This window comes from Mobula birostris, chromosome 26 (assembly GCF_030028105.1).
Source record: "Mobula birostris isolate sMobBir1 chromosome 26, sMobBir1.hap1, whole genome shotgun sequence".
Lineage (NCBI taxonomy): Eukaryota > Metazoa > Chordata > Chondrichthyes > Myliobatiformes > Myliobatidae > Mobula > Mobula birostris.
This window is the reverse complement of record NC_092395.1, coordinates 29,509,009-29,522,393: the sequence shown is the minus strand read 5'-3', so window position 1 is coordinate 29,522,393 and position 13,385 is coordinate 29,509,009. Positions and strand designations below refer to the sequence as shown.

At 41.6% G+C, this 13,385-nt stretch overlaps 1 protein-coding gene across 7 annotated transcripts in view; it reads left to right on the top strand.

The window, feature by feature from the left end:
• The window catches only part of slc1a6 (solute carrier family 1 member 6), a 173,740-nt gene that overhangs the window by 62,208 nt on the left and 98,147 nt on the right, over positions 1-13,385 (top strand). The gene's annotated exons all lie outside the window — the stretch shown is intronic.

Genomic DNA, 13,385 nt, shown 5'->3' with positions numbered 1-13,385 from the left:
CTTCAAATGTTTTTTCAAGTAAAGGAACTTCAAAGGTATCTGATATTTTTGATATAGTTGAGTGTATTTCTGAGCTGAACTGTTGACTGCAAACAATGAGCAAAGGGATGGAAACTTCTATGTAAGAAAGGGGCAGCAAGGTAGTGCAGTGGTTAGTGTAACACTATTACAAAGCCAGCGACCCGGATTCAACTCCGCTGCTGTTTGTAAATTCTCTCTGTGACTGTGTGGTTTTCCCCTGAAGGCTCTGCTTTCCTCCCACATTCCAAAGAGGTTAATTGGTCACATGGATGTAATTGGTCCCGGCAGACTCGTTGGGCCAGAAGGGCCTGATATTGAGCTGTATTTCTAAATAAATAAAAGGTACAAGGCTTTGAAAAGTAACTTTCTCAAAAAGAGTTTGTTAGGAGTGATATCACATGCAAACATAAAAGGAGTGCATGAATTGTGCAAAATTTAGCACAATCTGCACACAACTTTAAAATGCATATCGCCTGTCTATATCACAAATGTATATGAAAATGAAAAGACATTAATTATATATAATGACATTATGTCAATTATATGCTGTGGATAAGGTTTATTTTGCTGGTGTTATTTAAATTGTGGTGGGATAAGCCATCTATTTGCCAGTTATATGTCTTGCTAAGTTACACACATCAAAGTTGCTGGTGAACGCAGCAGGCCAAGCAGCATCTGTAGGAAGAGGTGCAGTCGACGTTTCAGGCCGAGACCCTTCGTCAGGACGAAGGGTCCTGATGAAGGGTCTCGGCCTGAAACGTCAACTGCACCTCTTCCTACAGAAGTCCTGACGAAGGGCCTCGGCCTGAAACGTCGACTGCACCTCTTCCTACAGATGCTGCTTGGCCTGCTGCGTTCACCAGCAACTTTGATGTGTGTTGCTTGAATTTCCAGCATCTGCAGAATTCCTGTTGTTTGTCTTGCTAAGTTTCTCATTTTCTAATGTCATTAATATGATCCTTTTCCTGAGCTCCAAATTTTTATAAGTAAAGGGATGCAAATTGTTTTTGCATAAGGAACCCAAGCCCTACTGCAACTTTGAGTTGCTATTATATTTTCTCTGATCCTGTACCGTTAATTCACGGACAGTGAAATCACATCCATTCCATAAATTCTGGTTCTCTTTTAATAATCTTCTCAAACTTTTTTCCAAGACAAAACTGTTGAATAAGTTGAAGCTCTGGAAGCCCCTATGCTGTTTAAAAAAAGATCTGGTTATCTGCTTATGCATCAACCATATGCAGATAAATACTATTGTCCTGATGCTCTTAGTGGACCTCTGGGTGTACATTAGAGCAGTTCTGGTTATGATACTATGGAGGCTTTGGAGAGGGTGCAGAAGAGGTTTTCCAGAATGTTGCCTGGATTTTATTGGCTATAAGGAGAGTTCAGACAAATCTGGATTGCTTTTCCTAGAGAATCAGAGGTTCAGGGGTCAATTGACAGAAGTACTACATAAAATCACGTGAGATAGAGATAGATATTCAGATTCCACCCCCCCACCCCCAACCCCGGTGGCAATGTAGAATACTCAAGGTCCTAGGTTTAAAGTGGAAGATAGAAAGATTAAAGGAGAGATGCAAAGCAAGTTTTTTTTACATTGAGAGCAATAGGTGCCTGGAATGCATTAACAGAGGAGGTGGTAGAAGCAGATATAATGTCACTGTTTAAGAGACGTTTGGATAAACACATGAACAGGCAGCAGACAGAGGGATAGGAACCATGTGCAGGCAACTGGGATTAGCATCGTTGCTGGCACAGTCTTTGTGGGCCAGAGGGTTTATTCCTGTGCTGTAGCATTTCATTGTGCTAATGCTGAAGTCAGTGACTTATTGGTTATAAGTATCCAAGATTATATTTTTCACAAATGTTAATAGCAATAAAAAGTTTGAATCTTTGCAATTATGGAAAAGCTAATCAATTTATGATGTGGATGTTTTACTACAAAAAATGAAGAGTTGCCTCTATTATTTTCCTGCATATCAGAATAATTAACAGTGATTATGCTGCAATCGTATCTATTTCCTTAATAAAAAAACAATTAATTTCAGTGTTATGGTTGGCATTGTTCAGAAAATTTTCAACTGTATATATGTCCTGCTAGTACAGTACATGTATTATTGGCTTTCATTATCAATTTTAATAATAAAATTCCTAGCATTGTTATTGCTCAGTTTGTGCATTTAAACTGTGTAAGATTTCACATTCATTGTGAGATGAAATAGTTATAAAAGGGATGCATTTTCATTATGTTTGTTGAAATCATGACATCACTGAATTTTCTTTCTCTATAAATAATTGCAAAGAAACCATTTCCTTTTATTTGTTTCGAGAAAGACGCAGGAGTCCACAATTTACAGGTATGAAGCATTTTTGAAGAAATATACTTGAATAATGTCAGTACTATGGTGAAATAAGTGAAATGTATGGAGTTGCATACATTTTTAAAGATTCTTTTAAAGATTAGCTTTATTTGTCATGTGTACATCAAAACATTGAATCCCACAGTGAAATGTGTCAATTGTGTCAAATCTAGTCAGCGTGGACTATGCTGGGGGCAGCCTGTAAGTGTCACCACGTTACCAGCGCCAACATAGCACGCGCCCAACTTACTCATGCTAACCCTGACCGAGCATCTCTGGAATGTGGGAGGAAATCAGAGGAGCTGCACATGATCATGGGGAGAATATACAAGCTCCTTATAGATAACCACAGGAATTGAACCCCAATTGATGATCACTGGCACTGTAAAGCAATTGCACTTCAATGGCAGAAGAAGCTGTTTGTACCACACAGAAAATGCTGGAGAAACTCAGCAAACCAAGCAGCATCTGTGGAGGGGAACAAGCAGACGACATTTCAGGCCAAAATCCTTCATCAGAATGCAAACTATCAATGTTTGGGCCTAGACCCTTCATCAAAATGTTAGCGTGCTAAACATCCCAAAACAGGCATTCTATTACAAGAAGAGATTATAAAGGACAAAGGAAAACTTCAAAAGCTTCTTGAAAAAGTGAAAAATCCTCAGCAATTCATGAGGATACCTAGCCGATGACTGTTGAAAATGGAGGTGGTACATTTGAGATGATACCAATAATCTCAGGTCTCTTCATTGGGAGGACACAGCAGTTCTGCATAAACAGTGGAACAAACTGCCCACATAGTTAAACAATTCCTGTCTCATATATGGCAGAAACTTGGTCTCATCATCCACCCCAAAACGGTCAGAACTGGAAGTCATCCTCAATCCCAAGGAAAAAGATATCCATGAGCAAGATGAATAACAAATATTCCAGAATTATCATTCAGTTATTCAGTTTACACTGGATTGATAAACTTAAGAATAACTCAATACTCAGTAAGTTGGGTAGGCTCTAAAAATTTGGTTGGTAATCACTTTTGGTTCTGTGGATTCTGAGGTGAGTAATGAAACCAATGGAGGTCCTACAGTCTCTGACACTATAGACAATAGACGATAGACAATAGACAATAGGTGCAGGAGTAGGCCATTCAGCCCTTTGAGCCAGCACCACTATTCACTGTGATCATGGCTGATCATCCACAATCAGTACCCTTTTCCTGCCTTCTCCCCATATCCCTTCACTCCACTATCTTTAAGAGCTCTAGCTAACTCTTTTTTGAAAGAATCCAGACAACTAGTGGGACAGGGCGTGATTAATGAGGGGAAAGGGAGCTAATATTGAAGATGGTGTGCTCTTTCTGTAGTTTTTAATAAATTTTAAATGATCCTGAAGAAAGAAGCAACGCTGGCAGTGCCTTCCCAATTATTCCTTCTCAACTTTGAGCTGTCATGGGCCAGGGATTCACAAAAGTCAGCAGAGTTCTTCTGAAGAACATCTGTAAATTGTTAACATAATTTTGTCAGTAATCCTTTGCGGTGGTAGAACTCAGAGCAGATGGCCTGTTTTGACAGTTTAGTGTCAGACTGCAAGTGATATGACGTGTATGTTGGACCCAGTTGTTCAATTAAAGCCTCAGTGTTGGGGATATTGGCATGGGAGAAGACACTACTCATTTTTAAAAGTGTTAAGTAAAACATGTGGAATTGGACTTTTAGTCCTTCATTTAACAGCTGAAAGTAGAAACATTCTCAAAGAAGTGACAGTAGAGCTCAGTTCAAACAAAACAGACAAATGAAACAAAGAGCAGGAAAGAGCAGGTAAGAGCAGATTTACTGGAATGTTACCTGGGTTTCAACACCTGAGTTACAGAGAAAGGTTGAACAAGTTAGGTCTTTATTCTTTGGAGCGTAGAAGGTTGCGGGGGGGGGGGGACTTGATAGAAGTATTTAAAATTATGAGGGGGATAGATAGAGTTGATGTGGATAGGCTTTTTTCCATTGAGAATAGGGGAGATTCAAACACGAGGGGGAACTTCTTTACTCAGACAGTGGTGGCTGTTTGGAACGAGCTTCCAGTAGAAGTGGTAGAGGCAGGTTCGATATTGTAATTTAAAGAAAAATTGGATAAGTATATGGACAGGAAGGGAATGGAGGGTTATGGACTGAGTGCAGTTCGGTAGGACTAGGTGAGAGTAAGCATTCGGCACAGACTAGAAAGGCCAAGATGGCCTGTTTCCATGCTGTAATTGTTATATGGTTATGGTTATATGGTTATACTCTTGGTTCACTCATCCTACCTTTTGATTCTGGAGGATTTTATGGACACAGCATTGACAGTACCTGTACAGTGTTTTGAGGTACCAATTATAGGTGGATATCAATGACTGTTGGACAGTGGATCATAAACTTCATGCAGATTTGAGATATTTTCCTCAGCAGATTAAAGACTGCATGACCTGGCACAATGGAGATAATGGTGACTTTCTCTATTCATGTCTGCATTTCCCTTTGAGTTATTTCCTGAATTATGGAAAGATGTTATGATTTTCCAGAATTTTATTGTGGACCTTTATTGTTGGGTCTGGGGAGAGCACAGTGATATACAACAGGGAGAGGTTTAAATGGACCTTTGATGTGCAGATGTTAAGTGTAAGGCCTTTTCTCTAATGCGCTGCAATGAACGCAGATGATGAATTAAAGCTTAACCTCCCATGGTTCAAAGTTTAAAGTTAATTTATTATCAATGTATACAATATACAACTCAGAGATTTGTCTCCTTACAGACAGCCATGAAACATTAAAAAAAAGACCATCAAACACTCAATGTGTAGAGAAAAAACAAATTGTGCAAACAATAAAAGTAAGCAAATAACATTCAGAAATGAAATTCACAAAAGTGAGTCCACAGCCACGAAGCCAGTCCCAGCCAATCCAGGATCCCGTAAGTTGCAGTCTGCAGATTCAGTTCAGTGCAGAGACGAGTCAACTTAGGAAGCAGCAAGCTGAACCTATCCCTTGCCTCCGGTCCCGGCACCCTGACCTTTTCAAACCAGTCCGGTGCTTAAATCGGTCAAACCTCAGGTTGTTCCCAGCTCTCGAACCCAGGCCCTACCGCTTCAATACACTTTTGGGCCTGGGCCTAGGCCTCGACGGCTTGAATCGGCCCTTACCTGACCTTTCCAATCTGGTCCGACATTTAAATCGGCCAAACAGAAGGTCGTTCCTCGCTCTCAGGCCCTACCACCTCAACTCCGCAAAAGGGAAGTTACAGGCTATTGATGCCAGTGATCATTTTTGGGGAAAAGTGTACGTAATAAAGTAGTTAATAGTTGTGTTTGCTGCTGGCAGGTCATTGCTGTGCTTCACCACTGCCATCTTAAACCAGTCCACATACACAGATGTTTTCTGTGCACTGCAACTTAATACAGAGGTTGAAATGATTTTAGTTTGAGAGTGAGGGTGATGTAGTTTGCACAGTTTTATATTCATCCCACAAGTTAACTTCACACCAATAGGAAACTAGTTGGAGGTGAAGAGCAATAAATCTGAGAGGAAGATTGAGAAAATTGGAGTGATGACATAGTATGCATGTGTACATACCACGTTGCAACTGTCAACCTATGTCAGCCTTCAGTTGACCTGGGCTCCCATTCCACAGGTCCAGGACTTTGATTCTTCGATTTCATGTTGCAAATGGTGTGCAATGGCCATTCATCTACTTTCCATTCCTAATGTGATATCCAACATCAAGGGTATAGTGACACTCATGGACAACCCAGACAGTGATAGACCTGAATTTTGCCACACTGCCATATCTCAGGAAGTTAAATGCTCTGAGCTTACCTCCCTGTGGGCAGCATAAGACCATAAAAAATAAGTGCAGGAGTAGCTCATTTGGTCCTTCAAGCCTGACCTGCTCTTCAGTATGATCATGGCTGATCTGCCCCAGGCCTCATCGCCTCTTCTGCCCTCAGTTCTGATTTCTCAAAACTTTCTTTACTCTTTTTAATATTTGCCTGATTTGTCTGTCCTCTTTTGTACATTCAGTGTTTGTCAGCCCTTGTGTTTTCATGGAATCTATTGTATTTCTTCGTTTTCCTGTGAGTGCCTGCAAAAAAACATATCTCAAGGTTGTATACAGTATTTCTACTTTGATAATAAATTCACTTTGAACTTTGAGATGCATTTTCATTTTGTTGTTTGAAATCATGACACCATTAGTGATTTTTTTGTATCAATAACTAAAAGGAAAATATTTCTGACCCTGCTTACTTTTTTGAATCGCTGGCCCATGACTGTTCAAAGTGGAGAAGAAATATTTGGAAAAGCAGAGAAAATTGGTTATTTTCTTCAGTTTCTCCAAAAATCTTGCCAATGATCTAGAAAATTCCAGAGGTTCACCAACCTACGCGTAAAAAAATTTCTGCATACTTTATTTATAAATGACTGCCCTTTTCTTGTAAATTATTTATTTATGTATTTCGAGATACAATACGGAACAGACCCTTCCTGTCTAACGGGCTGCACTGCCCAGCAAACTGCCTATTTAATCCTAGCCCAATCACAAGGCAATTTGCAATGACTAATTAACCTACTAACCGGTCTGTCTTTGGACTGTGGGAGGAAACCGGAGTAACTGGAGGAAACCCACGCTGTCACGGGGTGAACGTACCAACTCCTTACAGACACCACCAGAATTGAACTCTGAACTCTGGTGCCCGGAGCTGTAACAGTATTGTATGATCTGTTACACCACTGCTGTCATCTCAATAGATCACCTCATTTGAGATTTTCCTACCAGTGGAAACATCTCAACTTAAATCTTGTAATGCCTCTTTAAGATATTTTACGTTTCAATAATCTCATCTCTCATTCTTCCAAATGTTGAATATTGCAACACACATAAAATGATGGAGGCCAGGCAGCATCTATGGAAATGAATAGAAAATCAACGTTTCGGGCCGAGACCCTTCTTCAGGACTGAGAAGGAAGGCAGAAGATGTCAGAATAAAAAGGTGGGGGGAAGTGAAAGAGGCTGGCTGGAAGGTGATAGGTGAAACCAGGTGGGTGGGAAAGGTCAAGGGCTGGAGAAGAAGGAATCTGGTAGGATAGGAGAATGGACCTTTGGGGAAAGGAAATGAGGAGGGGGGCCCAGGGGGAAGTAATAGGCAAATGAGAAGAGGTAAAAGGTCAGAGTGGGGAATAGAGGAAGGGAGGGGATTTGTTTATCAGAAGGAGAAATCGATATTCATCCCATCATGCTGGAGGCTTCCCAGACTGAATACAAGGTGTTGCTTCTCCATCCCGTGGGTGGCCTCTTCTTGGTATAAGAGGTGGCTGTGGACCAACACATCAGAATGGGAATGGGATTCAGAATTAAAATGTTTTGCCACTGTTAAGTCCCGCTTGTGGGCAGATGGTGTGGAAGTGCTCGATGAAGCAGTCGTCCACTTCACAACAGGTCTCACCAATGTAGAGGAGTCTGCATTGGGAGCACCAGATACAACGAACAACACCAGCAGGTTTGCAGGTGAAGTGTTGCCTCACCTGGAAGGACTGCCTGGGGCCCTGAATAGAGGTGAGGGAGGAGGTGTAAGGGCAGGTGCGACATTTAGGCCCTTTGCAGGGATAAAGGCGCGGAGGGAGATTAGTGGGGAGGGATGAATGGACAAGGGAATCACAGAGGAAGCAATCTCCACGGAAAGTGGAGGGGGAAGAAGTAAAGATATCTTTTAGTGGTAAGATCTCTTTGGAGATTGTAGAAGTTGTGGAGGATATTGTGTTGACTGTGGAGGCTGATGACAAGAGGAACTCTAAAACTATTAAGGCAGTGGGAAGACGGGGTGAGCGTGGCTGTACATGAAATGGAGGAGAAGTGGGTGAGGGCAGCATCAGCGGTGGAGGGAGTGAAATCCCCTTCTTTAAAGGCAGAGGACACCTCTGATGTTCTGGAACAGAAAGCCGCATCCTGGGAACAGATGTGGAGGAATTGGAGAATCTGAGAAAAGTGTACGTAGTTTCTTCAATCACTGGTGATAGGGCAAACCTCTCAGCCCAGTAAGAAGCAAAGTGCTGGAGACAGCTGATTTAAAGACAAGGCATATCTACACCTATGATCTTGCCAAGGCTCATTCCACACTGCATTCTTTGCATACTGCTCGCAATTCAATCACGATCAACTAATAACACAAACTCATTCATCAACACAATTTGTTTCTCCTGGCAGTGCAAAGTGGCATAAAACAGTAGGCCCTAAAGCTAATCAACCAGATATAATCACAACCACTACAACTTTCCAGATTAAAGAAAAATTGCTCAACACTTTTGGAGCAACTATTACATGTCCAGCTAGACTTTCTCATGTTCCATAACCTCTTCTCATACACCATTCTCAGAGGGCATCAGGATCCACCTTTTATCCCTTCTCCTTTCTATCAGTCACCACCTTCTCCTCATCAGAAAGCCAAAAGCCACAGCTTTGCCACAGGAATGATAGAAGAACAACAGATGGCTGAAGACAGAGACACTTGAGTCAATACTTGGAACCATTATCTCATATCATTTAAAAACGCAAACACCGGGAAATCTGCAGATGCTGGAAATTCAGGCAATACACACAAAAAATGCTGGTGAATGCAGCAGGCCAGGCAGCATCTATAAGAAGAGGTACAGTTGACGTTTCGGGCCAAGACCCTTTGTCAGGACTAACTGAAAGAAGAGATAGTAAGAGATTTGAAGGTGGGAGGGGGAGGGGGAGATCCAAAATGACAGGAGAAGACAGGAGGGGGAGGGATGGAGCCAAGAGCTGGACAGGTGATTGGCAAAAGGGATACGAGGCTGGAGAAGGGAGAGGATCATGGGACGGGAGGCCTAGGGAGAAAGAAAGGGAGAGGGGAGCCCAGAGGATGAGCAAGGAGTTATAGTGAGAGGGACAGAGGGAGAAAAGAGAGAGAGGGAAAAAAGGGGGGGGGGAGATAAATAAATAAGGGATGGGGTACGAAGGGGAGGTGGGGCATTAGCGGAAGTTAGAGAAGTCAATGTTCATGCCATCAGGTTGGAGGCCACCCAGACGGAATATAAGGTGTTGTTCCTCCAACCTGAGTGTGGCTTCATCTTTACAGTAGAGGAGGCCGTGGATAGGCATATCAGAATGGGAATGGGACGTACAGTGGCCACACATTTTAAATTCACATTCCATTCCCATTCTGATATGTCTATCCACGGCCTCCTCTACTGTCGAGATGAAGTCACACTCAGGTTGGAGGAACACCACCTTATATTCCGTCTAGGTGGCCTCCAACCTGATGGCATGAACATTGACTTCTCAAACTTCCATTAATGCCCCACCTCCCCCTCGTACCCCAACTGTTATTTATTTATTTATTTATTTATTTATTTATTTATCTGTCTGTCTATTTATTTATTTATTTATTATCTTCTCGCTCTCCCCCCCCTTTTTTCCCTCTGTCTTTTTTCTCCCTCTGTCCCTCTCACTATAACTCCTTGCTCATCCTCTGGGCTCCCCTCCCCTTTTCTTTCTCCCTAGGCCTCCCGTCCCATGATCCTCTCCCTTCTCCAGCCTCGTATCCCTTTTGCCAATCAACTTCCCAGCTCTTAGCTTCATCCCTCCCCCTCCTGTCTTCTCCTGTCATTTTGGATCTCCCCCTCCCCCTCCCACTTTCAAATCTCTTATTATCTCTTCTTTCAGTTAGTCCTGACGAAGGGTCTCGGCCCGAAACGTCAACTGTACCTCTTCCTGTAGATGCTGCCTGGCCTGCTGCGTTCACCAGCACTTTTTGTGTGTGTTGCTCTCAGATTATTTTATGTATTTCAGGGGTTAGATTATAGGCATTGCGTTCAGCATAGTGCAAGAACCTATCGGTTCTACAAGTGAGGCCTCAAATGAGCACTGCAAAGAGACTTTGCATAAAGGACTGATGCACACAGAACTAATGGCATATATATGACCTTGCAGAAAGTCTGCATACAGTGTAATGCCCTGTGAAAGGTTTCACAGCTAACATAATGGTCTTTCTGTAGAAGCAGTGTTTGGGTTCTGGCTAGAGATAATGGGTGCTTTGGAATGTGAGCTGGGTCCTTTGTTCAGCAGGAGATGAAGAGGGAAGATGCTGAAGAGAACCGGTCGTAGGATTTGACTGTGATTTGATAGAGCAAGGTGCCGCAGTTGACTGAGGATCGGTGAATATGGATGACTTTTGGAAGAGTTGAGCTTCAACTTGTGCACATTGGACTGTTTAATTATAATGGGCCCTTTTTGTTTTTTTTTCTTTCTGTTCTTTATTAACCCTTTAGTTAAGATTCATAAATATAATTCCTTTAATCATATGCAGTGTGCTGTCTGTTGTTTCTTGGCACTGAGTTGTGACAGAGTAGCAACGGTTTGGGGTGAGAGAGCCGTCTCAATCTCATTAGTTTGGCATGACTGGAGTGTGTCTTCCCTAGGTTTATTCAGCCAAGGAAACCAGGCGGGGTTTCACTGTGTTAAGGAATATGTAAAAGCCCAATACCAACCCTGCAGAGCTTTCCATGGACTTCGAAACTTAACTCCATTAGTAAATACATCTGTGGAACCAACTGTCAAGCGGTGACTGATACCAGATGTCTCAGCTTCCATTGTGGGTTGAGCAGAGGCATTAGCATCACAGCTGCAGGCTGCTATCAAGCAATTTCAGACTATTAGAGAGATACCAGAATTAAAAGAATTTGCAGCATGTTGCAAAGAAAGTAAATTATACCCCGCTTGGAATTTATTGAATTATTAGCAAACAACTGAATATTCAATCATAGAATGATACTATCAAACAGGTTGAGAAGCATGAATCAGAGTGACTTGTGATCAATTTTAAATGGAAGTTCATTCCTGTTTAAACTTATTTAATTAAATAAGTAACACAGCAGATGAATAAAAGGAAGTATGGTTGATTTGATTAACGTAGATTTTCAAGAAAAAATGACAAAGCAACACGTTGGGGAACAGTAGCACATGGAGCTAATGGTATCCAATTATATGTATCTTCTTCTTACACACTCTTTCGGGATCAAAACTGACTCACTTCCACTCCAGGTTTCTGATTCTGGGTTAGCGTGTGGGAACTTCCACAGATAGGACAGACATGAGGTGCTTTTCCCCCTCTGCAAGGCCTTTGTGTTTTCTTAAAGCATAGCTTTGAGGTCCTCAATGTCATTCTAAATGCTTTTTCTCCTACACCTTGAGTGGCCATGGGCCGAGGGTACACAGGTGTCGGTGGAAATACCTGTAACTTTGTGCACATGCCGGAATCCTTTTCTCTGTCTAGTTAGTAATTCCTTCCTATGACAGAGCACAAAATGGGATGTTTCTAATGTGGGCATGTCAGTGAGTTGAAGTACCCAATGTACTTTAGTGTAACTAGGGCCTCAGCACTGAGAATAATTTATAAGGGTCACTTTGCCAATTTCGGAAAATTCTGTAAATCATGACAAGAATTATTGTTTGCCTTATAATTAAATAGATTACCAGGATTGGCAAATGAAGATCTAGGTATAAAATATGATCTAATGCATTTTGAATGAAAATGGAAATCAATAACTATGGCAACAAAGAATGCCATTTAACCTTTCAAACATTTGCTAGCCCTTTGTAAATCAGTCACGTCAGTCCCGTTGTCTTGTGTAGCAATGGAAACCATTTTCCAAGTGCAAATCCATTTCCCTTTAAAGAAAAACTAGGATCATTTCACTACCCTCAGAGACAATGAGTCCCAAGCCATAATGATGCATCTGTTGAAAAATACTTTCTTCACATTCCCTCTTGAATCTTTGCTCATTGCTTTAATTCTGTTTAGCTAATCCTTGAACCTTTCACCAAAGTAAGCCACCTCCCTCTATTTTCCCTACCTAAACACTCTATGACAGTGCAGAAGTATTTTCACAAACACCAGGAACGAGGTCAGCAATACACTCAGTGGCCACTTCATTAGGTACCTCCTAATTAGGTAACTGCCGCTCACTGGGTGTTTTTTGTTTCTCACACCTGTTATGCTTTGTAAGTCCAGAAACTAATCGAAAGAAAACCACGGGAGCCAAGAATACTTGGGTGCCTAGTTTTTCTTTAGAGAGGTGCTCACATATGATGTGGTGGCATAATGACATTTGCCATTCACATACTTCTTAGATATAGTGTAACCCATAATAAATTATGCAAACAACAAAGAACACTTATTCAAACAATATATTTACAATATTACTCAAATATTACTGAAATATTAAATACACTACAGCACTATTCTCTGTAAACTCTAGAGACTGCAATGAGTGAAAATCCCAGGAGAGTAACAGTTTCTGAGATACTCAAACGATCCTGTCTTTCACCAACAATCATTCAAAGTCACTTAGATCACATTTCTTCCCCATTCTGATGTTCGGTCTGAACAATAACTGAACCTCTTGACCATGTCTGCATGCTTTTATGCATTGTGTTGCTGCCACATGATTGGCTGATTAGATATTTGTATTAATGAGCAGGTGTACGGGTGTACCTAATAAAGTGCCCACTGAATGTAGTTCAGAAGAATTGCGAACAGATTCAGTGAGTTAACATGGGACTTGAATTTAGCCTGCCATTAGAAATACTGCACAGTGTTTTGGGCACACACAAAATGCTGGAGGAACTCAGCGGGTCAGGTAGCACCTTTGGAGAGGATATTCCTCTCCATTGACATTGCCTGATGCTGAGTTTCTCCCCCATTTTGTGCATGTTACTCTGGATTTCCAGCATCAGCAGAATCTCTAGTGTTTAGAGTTTTAGGCATCTTCTTGGACAAGAATATAGCAGCATATAAATTTATCACTGATTAAAATGAGGGGCTTCAGGTACGAAGCAAGATTTGAGATACTAGGTATTTACTTAGTGGGGCTGATACTGTTAAGGGCAATCTAACACAATCACCAGCCTTTGAGGGATGAGTTCCATTAAAACCAAGCACTGAAAGGCCATTCCAAC